The sequence below is a fragment of the Vigna umbellata genome, chromosome 10 (assembly GCF_029865625.1).
Source record: "Vigna umbellata cultivar VRB3 chromosome 10, Vumbellata_1.0, whole genome shotgun sequence".
NCBI lineage: Eukaryota > Viridiplantae > Streptophyta > Magnoliopsida > Fabales > Fabaceae > Vigna > Vigna umbellata.
This window is the reverse complement of record NC_142174.1, coordinates 4,089,287-4,103,483: the sequence shown is the minus strand read 5'-3', so window position 1 is coordinate 4,103,483 and position 14,197 is coordinate 4,089,287. Positions and strand designations below refer to the sequence as shown.

The window sequence follows — 14,197 nt, the reverse complement described above, 5'->3', positions numbered from 1 at the left end:
CTTTTTTTTAGTACATTTTAACACAGTGTGATTTTTTAATTAAGTTTATAGTACATCAGTACAATATTTCATTAAGTTTATAGTACATCACTACAATAATATATAAATAATGAAGTAGTGAAGAAATAGCATGTATACATATCAAAATGTAATTCTGTATTAAAATATTTTTTTCTTAAATAAGTATAATATATTTTGAAAACGAGTGTCATCAGTTTTATTTTTTGTTTTAATATTTGTAATATCCTATTCCAAAATTAGTTTATCGAAATTAAAAGAATTAATAAAACATCAACATGTTAAAATGAGTGCTATTTAACTTAGTCTCTTGAAAATAAATCTCATTTTAAGAAAAAGGATTTGGGACATAAAACAATATTGAAAATTAATAGAAAAAAAATACATTTTATAACTATTAGTCAAAATATATGTGCACATATGTATTCATTTTTTATAACAAAAAAGATAAAATTATAATTATAAAAATAAATAATAAATAATTTTTACAATTTAATTACATATAGTTTTTATTTATTCTATAGATGATTTTTATTTATTTAATTTTAAAAAATAGTTAAATTTAATAAACAGTTAAATTTAGAAAATCAATTTTAAATGAAACGATAACTTGAAAAAAAATATCAACACAAAAAGAGGAAATTTTTTTATATATACGTATAGATATATATTATGAAATTTTAATTATCATAATAAATATTTGAAACAATTTTATAAGTATGGAAAAATTTATATTTATATTGAATATGAATTGAACTGCCATATAAAATCTTTATTATGGATGACTGAAGTATAGAATGTGAGAACCTGAAGATAGGGCAAAGGGTGCTTAAGTTAGTAGGACCGGACCTTAATTGAACTTTTAAAAACACTCTGGTCCATTTGCTCAAGCACACTACTCTCTCTCACTAACTTCAGATTTTCCTCTGCCTTCTCTCTACAACATCTCCTCCTTCTCTCTTCCATTTCTTCCCTTTGAGCCACTGGATTTCTGTGTAGGTGGTGCCAAAATTTTCGTAGCATAGAGAGCTTCGGAACCATCCGATTAGTTTCGGATTCTAAGCTGGTAAGTCCCTCCATGCAACCTCCTCTTTATTGATCTTGAATGGGGACGTTTGTTCTTGTTGGTTGCATGTGCTTTTTTGTTTTTGTTTCTTCCATTTCTACTCAGTCCAAGCTCTAAGAGTTGTTTCCCTCACCATTTCGATGATTGTAGGGCATTGTTTGGGTCCTTGTTGTGAGAGGTATCGTTAGCGCATTCCAGTGAGCTGTGCGGTTTTACTCCAAGGTAAGGGGAGCTAGGATACCTTTTTATATTGATTGCATGTGATGTATGTATACTGAGTTTTGTATTGATGTACTGATTGGAATTGTGTTTTGATTTGGAAATATTTGGGTGCATTTGAGTTGGAATGTATGAATTGTATGCTGGAAATTTGTGACTGTGGATTTGGTTAGGCTGAGGTGATATTTGAGATTGATATGTTTGATGTTTGTATTCTGTTGGAGGGGTGATCAAGTGGAAGGTAAGGAAAGTATGCACTATTTTGAGTAAACTGGTAGTGTTTTGGGGTCACTTGAGAGGAAGTGAGGTAGTGATTTTGGGAAGTAGGGGTTCTGGGCACATTTGGATTGTTGGGACATCTTAGGGAAGTCAATTGTGACTTGTTAGGATCATAAAACTGGACTAAAACGAGTTACAAGTATTAGAATTGGATTTGGGTCCCTAAGTTATTGATTTTGGTGTTCTAGAGTAGAAATTGAGTCTAAATCACTTTAGAGTTGTAATAGGAACGTTTATAATCATCTAGACAAGTTTAATTAGGTGTAATATAGGAATTATGAGTGTTAGAAGTTGGGGAAAATAATTAGAAATGGTAATGGGTGTGTGAGTTGCACAATTCTGCAGAATTTGTGTTTTGCAGATTATGCAGACTCGCTATGCAAGCTGTCTCGCATAACGAGACCCTGTAGAGAGTGCTCATTGTCTGAGTCATTCGCTGTGCAAGCTGGTGCGTTGTGCGAATGACCAAAGGGTGTTGCTCTTTGTTTGTGGATTCGTCTAGCGAAACCTGTCGCTATGCGACTGGTGGTAGTCTGGGACCATTGCCCTTTTAATTCGAAAGGCGAATGGGACGCATAACGAGAGTTTTAGGGGGGTTGGTCTCTGTCTAGGCTCTCGCATATCGACTTGGGTGTGCTATGCGAGAGGTGTGAATATTGGTGCCTGCTGCGAGTTAATTCGCATGGCGAATTGGGGTGCGCTGTGCAAATCCTCTGAGTTCAGAGTTCTCTTTTGCTCTTGCTTTGGGTGAACCAAGTGTGTGGAATGATTGAAATGCATAGCATGATGGTAGTAATGTTATTGAACTAATAGTATGTGATAGTATGAAACATGTTTGGTGGTTGAATATAACAAGTTTGGTTGATGGACGTAATTCCATGGATCTCTAAGGAGGTTACATGGTGGTGCCTATAGTGTTGGACGTAATTCCATGATCTTCAAGGAGAAGATTCATGGTGGTGCCCTTAGTGTTTAGAATGATTTGCAAGATGTTTAGTCTTGGGGGTTATCTTGGAACTACAATGGTCGATCATTATCAAGTAGAGAGGATTGAACCATGTCGTGAGTAGTAGTAGGAGGTCCTAGTCTTGGGTGCTTCCAGTATGGCCCAAGGTGAGTGATAATGGACTAACCTCGTGAGTGTGGTAGGGTGAAACCCATTGGCAATGACTTTGCAAAGTAGTAGAGGCTACCACGAGTGCACGACCCGCCATAGCTTGGCAATCATTCTAAGTCCGGACAAGTCAAGTTTAAGTGCAACAAGTCGTGTGTGTGAAGTGTAGTGTATTTGTCTTTATTTGCATATTGTGTGGATGTTATAACATGATTTTTATATCTAGCTCACCCTTGCTTTTGTGTTTTTGTTTTGCTTGGGTATGCTTTTCTTTTGCAATGATCATCTACTTGGATGTGAGCAGAGACGGATGAGGTGCCTCTGGAGCAAGCTTTGGAGGAAGACAATGTTGCTGTTTAGTTTGGTTAGGACACATGGTTGTCCTTATTATTTTAAAATACTCTAGTATGTTTAGGTTTTAAATTATGACTCATTTTGGGATGACTGTAACTTTAATACTTTATTTACAGTCTACTCTAACTGTTCTCTTTTATTTAAATGTAGACTTACTATGTTATATGCTTCTATATAATCTGGGATGTTACACATAAAGTGTTCCCCACAATATATTATATATACATATTAAGTGATAGAGTTAATAAATACTTCTTACCAATAAAAAGAAATATGATTAAATTTTATGAATGATAGTTTTATGATCATCGATAAAAAAAATTGTTAATATATTAAAGGTATTTAATAATTTTGTTGACAATTTAAAAAATTATTATTGTATAAGTTTACTACAAAACAGTGAAAAGTTTATCATATGTGTTCTTACCAAATTGGTAAAGTTGTTGTCGAGGTGGACACATATGTTGATGCACTAGTGCAGTCAGACGTTATGGCACCGGTTCTTTTAGCTTATAGACACCGGTTATTGACTCGAAGCATATCCGAACGAGGTTAAAGATCTGCACTTTTATGCCTCGGTTGCTGTGAACCGAGGCAAAACAATATACGATTAGAACTCGGTTCCTTTGAACCAAGGCAGTATCCTCTTCCTGGTTTCCCCATCAAGTCGCCGTCGTCTCGTCTTTCTCAAGCTGTCAAACACCATACGATCGCCAACACCACATGCCGCCAAACACCACCGTCTTTCTCACAGACCACCCGCCGCCAAACACCACTATCTCCCTCTTCTCTTCCTTCTTCCTCAACTAATAATGTTACCCTCACATCCACCACCACAACAACTACTCTTACCACCACCACCACTACTCCCACATCGGAAAATCAAAACCTCAGGTGCCCGCGATGCGATTCATCCAACACCAAGTTCTGCTACTGCAACAACTACAACCTCACTCAGCCCCGCCACTTTTGCAAGACGTGGCGCTCTCTGCAAAGTTCCCATCGGCGGCGGCTGCCGGAAAAACAAAAATATCGGCGTGGCGAACTCAGCCGTTGCATCTGAGAGCGGATCTGGAGCGGATCTGTAGTGGATCTGGAGCAGATCTGGACGAAGCTGGCGGTGAGGGTTGGACGAAGCTGGCGGTGGATCTGGACGAAGCAGATCTGGAGCGGATCTGTAGTGGATCGATGATGGACAAATTTGTAAGCACCAAAATATGATGTCACAAACTTGTTTCACAATCGGCAAGTATGACCGAATCGTTCAAGTAATAAACTTGGTAAGACCAAGTATCGTTCTTCCCAAAGGACTCACGGCCTAGTTTAGTTGTGTGGTTTGTTGATTAGCTAAGACTTACAAACGAAATAATTGGATTATATTATGCAAGACGAAAACTAAACATGTATGCATGAATTGATCAATGGCAAAGACAAAAGATAAACACTTTCAATGGATTATATGAATGAATATGTTGTTGGGGGTCAATTTCATCTCATCCACTCTCATACATTTTAGGAATTCAACATTCAAATCATCATTGTTAATGCCACTCTCTAATGTACCATTCTAGATGGCTTCTCCCTAATCAAATAGTTCATACAATTCCTAGCATTCCTAATGATTAGTTCATGAGTGCAGGAGCTTAAAGGCAACCAATAGAATATTGTCAGTATAATATTGGGAGAAATTCCCCGGATCTAGACTTCCCCGTACGTGTCCGTATCGACAAAACCAAAAATCATGCAATAGAATGAGTTAAACAATGCAAGCATTGAGCAAAGAGGAAAAACCCTAACTAATGATGAAAGAAAGCATAAGTCTTAGATTAAGATGCAAGCATAAATTCCATATATGAGAGCTTCAAGAGATTACATTGATTCCCCAACAAACATACAAGGTTTAGTTCACCATATTCATGGTGAACCTAGATGAACAATAATGAAAGAATGAAAGAATAAACCCAATAAAGGTGAAGAGGTAGCCTGAGCATCCAAGATCCTCCTTCAAAGGGGTGGAAGAGAGAGTGTTTGCCTCGTTTCTGCCAAAGATGTTTAACCCTAGGACGTGCAAGCCCTTATATACTAATCTAGAGTTACAAAAGATTTCAAAAGCCCAAGCCCAAAAAGTGCCGCTCAGCGGTAAATACCGCTCAGCGGTGGTTGCGCGTCTTCTTTCTTCCCCTCAGCGGCCCTTTTGCCCCTCAGCGGTACCAACGTGACTCCTTGAGTGCCGCTCAGCGGTAAATTACCGCTGAGCGGTGCCTTTGTCTTCTCTTTTTGCACTCTTTCTTGTCTTTTCTAATGTCACTTCTCTCCTTCTTCACTTCTTTCACTAAATTCACCTCAAAACCTGCACAAAAACACTCAAATCAAGCATAAACCTGTCCAGCTCTCATATTTATGAAAATATAGATAAAAGCATGATTTCAAGCTAGTTTTTAAGTCTAAAGGTTGCTTTTAGTATCAATTTTAAGCATGAAAATAACAGTTTTTCAACTGTTATCAATCGACGACGAGGCAGTGGTTGACCACGCGACGTCGAGGCAGCAACGGGGAGGACGCGGCGGTGAGGGAGCAGTAGCGGGGAAGCGCGAGTAGAGGTTGGATGGCAGCGGGATCGAAGAGAAAGAAGGGCTGGTGGAAGAGAAACTCTCAGAAACGAGGGTGGAAGACAAAGAACTGTAAATGGCTTTGGTAAAAATAAAGCAAAGGATATTACCTCGGTTTCATAGAAAACCGAAGGCGTATGCGAGCTACTAAAGCGGTTCTACACAAACCCGAGGTCGTATCGTATTTCCGCACCAGCTCTAAACTAACCGAGGTCGTATCAAAGACTTTTATGCCTCGGTTTCCTTGTAGACCGAAGTCGTATACCCTTTAGACACCGGTTCTGCAAAGGACCGAGGCAGTATCCCTTGGTCAGAGAGCAGCAAAGAGCAGCAGCGAGAGCAGGTGAGTTGCAGAGAGTTTTATGCCTCGGGTTCTTTCATAACCGAGGTAGTATCACGTATAGGCACCGGGTATGCCAAAACCGAGGCATATTAGACGCGTTCTAAAGCTATTTTTCTACTAGTGATAGTGAATAATTGAGTTTTGAATCGTTACAAAGAGAAAAGTCCATCGTAAAGATTATTATGCTTATATCAATACGAGATATTTTGAGTGAATGTGTGAGTAAAAGTGGATATAAAATTATTGTAAATGTATTTATAGTCTTTTTTTTTTAGTTTACAACGAACAAGTTAATGAGTTATGTTATTAGTTAAGTTAAAATCACTAATACAAAATAAGTTTTTTAAGTTTGCTTTGGGTTTTCTAACTCTGTTTTACGACATAATTAAATTCAGCTCACTTAAAAATTTTAAGTTTGTTATTGATCGGCAGACTAAAATTTAACTCTATTAGTAACTTCAAATTTTTACCCAAAATTGAAAATCCAATCATATATTTCATTGGCACCACCTCAGTCAATCACTACGAATTTCATCTTTCTTATATAAGTTCTCATACATAATAAAGATGTAATTGGAACATAATACAAGCAATCATTCCTCCAATTTAATTTTTCTTCACAACCAAAGAAATACTTCAAGAATTCATTAATCCAATCACATTATTTACATAACATAATACAAATCAGAAACCGGGAAAAGAAATTAGAGTGGTTAGTAATCACTCCCAAAAAAAACCCTAAAAATTCTTAATCCTAAAAATCACTATAACATCAAGATGAAAATCTAAAACCCTAAAATAAAACAAAGATCATAATTCTTAATCCTTACAAACCAAGAACAATTTTTTTTTCATTTGTACAGCGACAACACAACATAATGCATCTGCGGCAAGGCAAGAGAGGCAGTGACAATGCGAGAGGCAGCGGCAACGCGAGAGGCAACAACAAAGCGAGAGGTAGCAACAACAAAAGCAGCGGCGCGAGCGGTGATGTAACATGAGCGACGACCCGACGCGATGCAAACGATAGTGCGATGCAAGCAACATCGATGCGAGAAGCGAGTAGCGGAAAGCAAAAGTTACGCGAGAGGCGACAGATGCAATGGGAACGATGATAGCGACAACAACACGGGAGGGAAGACAAGATTTACGAGGCGACGACTATAACATGTGTGCCCTAGGATGCACATGCAAATAGATTTGGCACGAAGATGAAGGTACTGGATGTGAGTAGGTGTGGAGGAGGTGCGAGAGGAGGTGCGAGAGGAAGTGCGAGAGGAGAGAAAATGGAGAAAGAGAAAGTGGAGAAAGAAGTGTTATGTGCACTATGATGAAAAATTAGATTAAACATGGATTTAGTTTTAACTCATAAAATTAAAGTCTTGTTTTATTTGAAAAGACTTAAAAAATTAATTAAAGTCTAGTAAAAACACTTATCAAATACAAAAATTAAGTCTATTTTTATTTTAAAAGATTTCATCAAAATTTGAGTTTGTTACCAAATTAAAAGACTTAAAATATAGATTTTTATTTACAAAAGTGTCATCGTATATATTTATTAAGTCTGGTGAAAACACAATTAAATAAAGAGACTTAAAAAGTTTATTTTGTTTAGCAAAACAGGGCATGTTCACTAATCCATTCAAATCCACAACTTTGTTTCATCACAGAAACACCACAATCCATTCAAATCCACAACTTTGTCATACAATACATTTCCATTTAGACTACATGCATGGCCCACCTAATGTAAATTTCACATGCATCAAGGTTTAAAACCCAGATGTCATTGTCCATTCATGTAAAGGAAGATGCAAACCTTGAATGAAACATGCAAGATGTAAAACTAAGCCCCTTAACTTATTTCCATGGCCACCACATAGCATATGCCCAAAACCAAACCAAAATTAAACTTAAAACCAGCACAACCACTCACATACTCTACGGAAGTTCACGTAATTACCACCATATTGGAACACAAAAACACCTTAAACCATAAAAACTCATTAAACCACCAAAACCCATTACCTTGTACCCGTACCTGCACCATAACCGTGAAAAACAAAGAAACTCCCAAGCACCCTTTCATTTATATGATACCCGTAACTATATATACCATTATGCAACTCAACTCTGCATGTTCAAATTACAAAACTATCTAAAAATTAAACCCATGAACTAAACCTACACATGCATAATCCCTTTAACATAAACTCAACCCAACCATATGCCCCTACACCATAACAAGAAATCCAAACCCCTTATTGTTTAAGTAACCCTTAGAACCCATGCACCATGCAAGACATTTGGAAATGTAAAAAACCTCATGCCAAGAATCTACCAAAATCCAAAACACAATCGACCTCATGAATTTACATATGAACATCAAGAAACCCATTACACCAAACCAAGACAATCATGTTACACATGCATTGTAAAATAAACTTAGTGGACAACCAACCACCCATCATGGGTCTTCCACTTTCTCCAACCATTATCTCCATTGTGCTCCACTACGTTGCCCACCATACCACTACAATTTGGATTTTACTTGAATCCTAGTGTCCACCATTCTACTCCACTACCACTACTTCTTGGATTATTAAGTGTTTGTTCTATTATAAATAGAAGCACCGTGTGTGTGAATAAAAATCAAGGAAGTGAAAGAAAAAAATATATGGTGCTTGTGTAGTGTGCCGAGTGAAGAGAGAAATAGAGTGTTGTATGTGAGTTTTAGTGTTGTGAGAAAAGAGAGTGAATTGTTGTGTATGTAAGCTTGAGTTTGAAAGTTTCTTAATAAAGAGAGATAATTTTTATAGATACCAACAAATTGGTATCAGAGCTTTCACAGTCTGAGTGTTCGAGTTAAAAAAAAAGAGAGTGAGAAATGGCAAACTTTGCAAACAGTATGTCTCTACCCCAGTTGTCAAAGAAAGTTAATTATGACAATTGGAGTGTGCAAATGAGAGCTCTTTTGGGATCCCAAGACGTATGGGATGTAGTGGAGAGTGGGTACGAAGAACCCACAGATGATGAAGCACAGACGGTTGCCCAACTTGCAGCGTTGAAGAAAACGCGTGTGAAGGATAAATCAGCTCTATACATATTGTACCGAGCTGTGGATGAATCTGGCTTTGAGAAGATAGTAAATGCTAAATCTTCAAAAGAAGCATGGCAGATTCTGGAGAAAGTATATAAAGGTGACAACCGAGTCAAGCAAGTCAGGCTTCAAACTCTCAGAGGCGAGTTTGAAAGTTTGAGAATGGAGGAAAAAGAAAGAGTAACCGAGTATATATCTCGGGTGGAAGCAGTGGCAAATCAAATCTGTAAAAATGGAGAGGAATTGCCAGCCAGTAGGGTGGTAGAGAAAATTTTGAGATCACTAACAGATGATTTCGAAAGCATAGTTTGCGCTATTGAGGAATCGAAGGACCTCTCAACACTCTCAGTTGAAGAGCTTACTGGGTCACTTGAGGCCCATGAACAAAGGAGAAGAAAAATGAAAGAACCTCTTGACCAAGCACTACAAGTGCAACTTGACTTAAGAGGAACTCGGAACACTCAGGGCCAAGATCCTAGAGGAAGAGGAAGAGGTGGCCGAGGACGCGGTACACGTGGCAGAGGTGGACGTGGCAGAGGTGAATTTGAAGCCGACACAAACCAGACCAGACAACAGAATTGGCGTGGTCGTGGTCAAGGAAGAGGTCGAGGAGGTCGATCTAAGTCAGGAATTGAATGCTTCAGGTGTGGCAAAATTGGCCACTATGCAAACGAGTGCAGATCAGGAAATTGCTATAATTGTGGGAAGCCAGGCCACATAGAAAAATATTGTCAGGCTGAAAAGAAAAAGGAAACAAATTTTCTTACTGAGGAAACCAATGAAGAAATTGGGATCTTATTGATGTCAAAAGATCCAGAAGCCGAGCTTGTGCCAAACTGTTCAAACAATTCGGTTTGGTACTTAGACACGGGGGCAAGTAACCACATGTGCGGAGATCAGAGTTTGTTCAACGAACTCATCAAGGTTGAAATCGGACATGTCTCATTTGGAGATGATTCCAAGGTGGCTGTAAAAGGACGTGGAACAATCCGACACATGCAGAAGGATGGACGGATTGGAGAAATAAGGGATGTCTACTATGTTCCCGAGCTGAAAAGTAATATTTTAAGCATGGGTCAAATGATGGAAAAAGGCAACTCAGTTCTAATAAAAGATCGAGTACTATATTTGAAAGATAAAAGCGGTCGTCTGATTGCACGAGTAGAAATGAAGAAAAACCGGATGTATAAGTTGGAGCTGAATATTCTGAAAAACAAGTGTCTGAAGCTTGACGTGAAGGACGAAGCTATGGTATGGCATTTCCGGTTTGGCCACTTGAACTTTGGAGGTCTGACTGAACTATCAGAGAAGCAATTAGTACGCGGACTACCTGATGTAGAATTTGAAAAGAAGTTTTGTGAAGAGTGTGTACTCGGAAAACATCCGAGGACTAAGTTTCCGAAGTCAACTGAGTTCAAGGCAGAAGAACAACTCGGTCTGATACACACCGATCTGTGTGGACCAATCTCTCCTGATTCATTCAGTGGTAAGAAATACTTTATTTCGTTCATAGATGATTTCTCTCGGAAGACTTGGGTATATTTCTTAAAGGAGAAATCAGAAGCTTTTGATGCATTTAAGAAGTTTAGACTAATGGTGGAGAAGGAGACCAGCAAACAGATAAAAGCTGTCCGATCAGACAGGGGAGGTGAATTCACTTCAACAAAGTTTAATGAATACTGTGAACAACATGGGATAAAACGATTTCTTACAGCTCCATACTCCCCACAACAAAATGGTGTTGCTGAAAGGAAGAATCGGACCATTCTTGATATGGTTCGAACCATGCTTAAAGGGAAGAATATGCCAAAGAAGTTCTGGGCAGAAGCAGTACAATGTGCAGTTTATGTGCAAAACAGGTGTCCACATACTAAACTAGATGGAATAACTCCACAAGAAGCATGGAGTGGGAGAAAGCCGAATGTCAGCCATTTTAGGGTTTTCGGCAGCATGGCTTATGGTCATGTTCCTACTCAGCACAGAACCAAACTTGAAGACAGAAGCAAGAGATATGTTTTTATTGGCTACGATGAAAAAGCAAAGGCATACAAACTTTATAACCCAATTACAAAAAAGGTTGTTGTAAGCCGAGATGTCCAAGTTAATGAGGAAAGTGAATGGAGCTGGGACAACATGAAGGAGAAGTCCTCATGGAGCTCGGAGTCTGGAGAAGAGAACTCAAAAATATCTGAGAAAGCTGCTGAAAGAAACCTGGAGACTATAGCTGAGAGAATCAACAATTATTCTGATGAAGAAGATGAGCCTGTGCAACCTAGATCTCGAAGTTTACAAGACATTTACAACTCCACTGATGAGGTACATGTAATATGTTTGTTGGCAGGAGCAGAAGATGTCAAATTTGAAGAGGCTGTGATCGATGGAAGATGGAAGAAAGCAATGGACGAAGAAATCAGCTCAATTGAAAAAAATGAAACTTGGGAGCTGACAGATCTACCCATAGGAGCTCAACCAATTGGCTTAAAATGGGTATACAAGAAGAAAATCAATGCAAATGGAGATGTGGAACGTTACAAAGCTCGTCTCGTGGTAAAGGGTTATAAACAGCAAAAAGGAATTGACTATGATGAAGTGTTTGCTCCAGTAACAAGAATGGAGACAATCCGACTGCTATTTTCTTTAGCAGCACAACACAGATGGAAGATACAGCAGATGGATGTGAAATCAGCATTTCTAAATGGAATTTTAAAAGAAGAGATCTATGTAGAGCAACCTCTCGGTTACATGAGAAGAGGTGAAGAAAAAAAAGTGTTGAAGTTGAAGAAAGCATTGTATGGCTTGAAACAAGCTCCTCGAGCCTGGAATGAGAGAATTGACACCTACTTCAAGAAGAATGGTTATGAGCAGTGTCCGTATGAGCATGCTCTATACCTAAAGAAGAACAAAGGAGATATGTTGTTCGTTGCTCTATACGTAGATGATTTAATCTTCATGGGAAGCAGAAATGAGTTGGTCGTAGAGTTTAAGAAGGTGATGAAAAAGGAATTTGAGATGACTGATCTGGGTGTTATGAAGTACTTTCTTGGTTTGGAGGTGGACCAAAGCACAAAAGGAATTTTTGTGTCTCAAAAGAAGTATGCTGAGGAGATATTGAAGAAAGCAAAGATGATGAAGTGCAATCCGGTTTCTACTCCTATGGAACCTGGAACAAAACTGTCCAGACACGGAGATGGAAATCGAGTTGATGCAACAAGGTATCGCAGTTTGATTGGAAGTCTGAGGTACTTGACAAATACAAGACCAGACTTGATGCTAAGTGTAGGAATCACAAGCCGATTTATGGAGGAGCCAAGGTATTCTCATTGGAAAGCACTAAAGCGGATACTAAGATAGTGATTGGTGTGGAGATATAGATGATAGAAAGAGCACAACTGGCTATGTTTTCTTCATGGGAAATACAGCATTTACTTGGCTATCAAAGAAGCAACCCATCGTGACGCTATCCACATGTGAGGCTGAGTATGTGGCAGCATCCTGGAGTGTCCGACATGCAATATGGCTCAGAAACCTGTTGAAAAGTTTGGAGATAATGCAAGAAGAAAAGGTATTGATCCGGGTAGATAATAGATCGGCAATTGAGTTAGCAAAGAACCCGGTAAATCATGAGAGAAGCAAGCATATTGATGTTCGTTTTCACTTCATCCGTGAAAAGTTGAAAGAAGGAAGCGTGGAACTTGAACATGTAGAGAGCAAGAAGCAAATTGCAGATATATTCACGAAACCATTACCAACAAGGTCATTTCAAGACTTAAGGAAGTTGATCGGCATGATAGAAGGATACAAAGTCCATTAAGTTTATGGAGGAGTTTTGTAAAATAAACTTAGTGGACAACCAACCACCCATCATGGGTCTTCCACTTTCTCCAACCATTATCTCCATTGTGCTCCACTACGTTGCCCACCATACCACTACAATTTGGATTTTACTTGAATCCTAGTGTCCACCATTCTACTCCACTACCACTACTTCTTGGATTATTAAGTGTTTGTTCTATTATAAATAGAAGCACCGTGTGTGTGAATAAAAATCAAGGAAGTGAAAGAAAAAAATATATGGTGCTTGTGTAGTGTGCCGAGTGAAGAGAGAAATAGAGTGTTGTATGTGAGTTTTAGTGTTGTGAGAAAAGAGAGTGAATTGTTGTGTATGTAAGCTTGAGTTTGAAAGTTTCTTAATAAAGAGAGATAATTTTTATAGATACCAACAAATTGGTATCAGAGCAAATAACTGCCTCTGAATCTAAACCCTAAACCCTTCCCATACTTCCAATAATCCTTTGAATATCCAAGCCTATAATCCTTACATGAGCCGCAAAACGTAGTAAAATAAAAACGAAACCTAAAAGGAACACTGCCTCTGGACGGATGACATCCTTCAACGGATGTCAACATCCATTTAAGGAGAAACGGATGTCGACATCCGTTTTGCCTTAAAAGGATGTTGACATCCGTTGAAGGATGTCATCCGTCCAGAGGCAGTGTTCCTTTTACGTTTCGTTTTTATTTTATTTGTTTATTTTATTTACGGTAATTTATATTTAAATTTATAATTTTAAATGTTATATATGGTAAGAAGAAAGAAATGGAGAAATAGAAGTGAAAGGTTGATGAGGCTTGAAGAGAAAATGATAAACGGAAATGGAGAAATGGAGAAGAAGCTTGACGGAAGAGAGAAAGGTAAACGGAAATGGAAGAGAGGAAGAGGTGCAGAGGGAAGTAAATCAGAAGTTTTAAATAAATTAAAATATTAAAATAATAAAAATAAAAAATTTTAACTTTTGAGGATATAATTGTCATTTTAGAAGGATATAATTGGCATTTTAGAAAATTGGGGAGGTGGAGGAAGAGACGTGTGGGGGTGGAGGGAGCAACTCCCTTAAACAAATTGGGTTGAAACTAGTTTCCCATCCCAAGTCATGCACCACACAAGGCCCAACAACGTGCAGTTGGAAAATAAATTCCCCAAAGTCTCACTAGCAAGGTTTGAAGAGGGGTCTCCACGTGTAAGACAACTAGACCAACTCCTCCAACACTTAGCCAGCACATTCCAAACTAGTATATGGCGCAAAGGCACAAAAGC

General features: G+C 38.3%; 1 long non-coding RNA gene across 1 annotated transcript; it reads left to right on the top strand.

Annotated features, from left to right (window-relative positions):
• The first annotated feature begins 8,446 nt into the window (after positions 1-8,446).
• LOC148191686 (uncharacterized) lies at positions 8,447-13,316 on the top strand. The gene is made up of 2 exons (XR_015782582.1): positions 8,447-8,772; positions 13,189-13,316. It is a non-coding gene; the product is annotated as an uncharacterized LOC148191686 (long non-coding RNA).
• Positions 13,317-14,197: the final 881 nt, after the last annotated feature.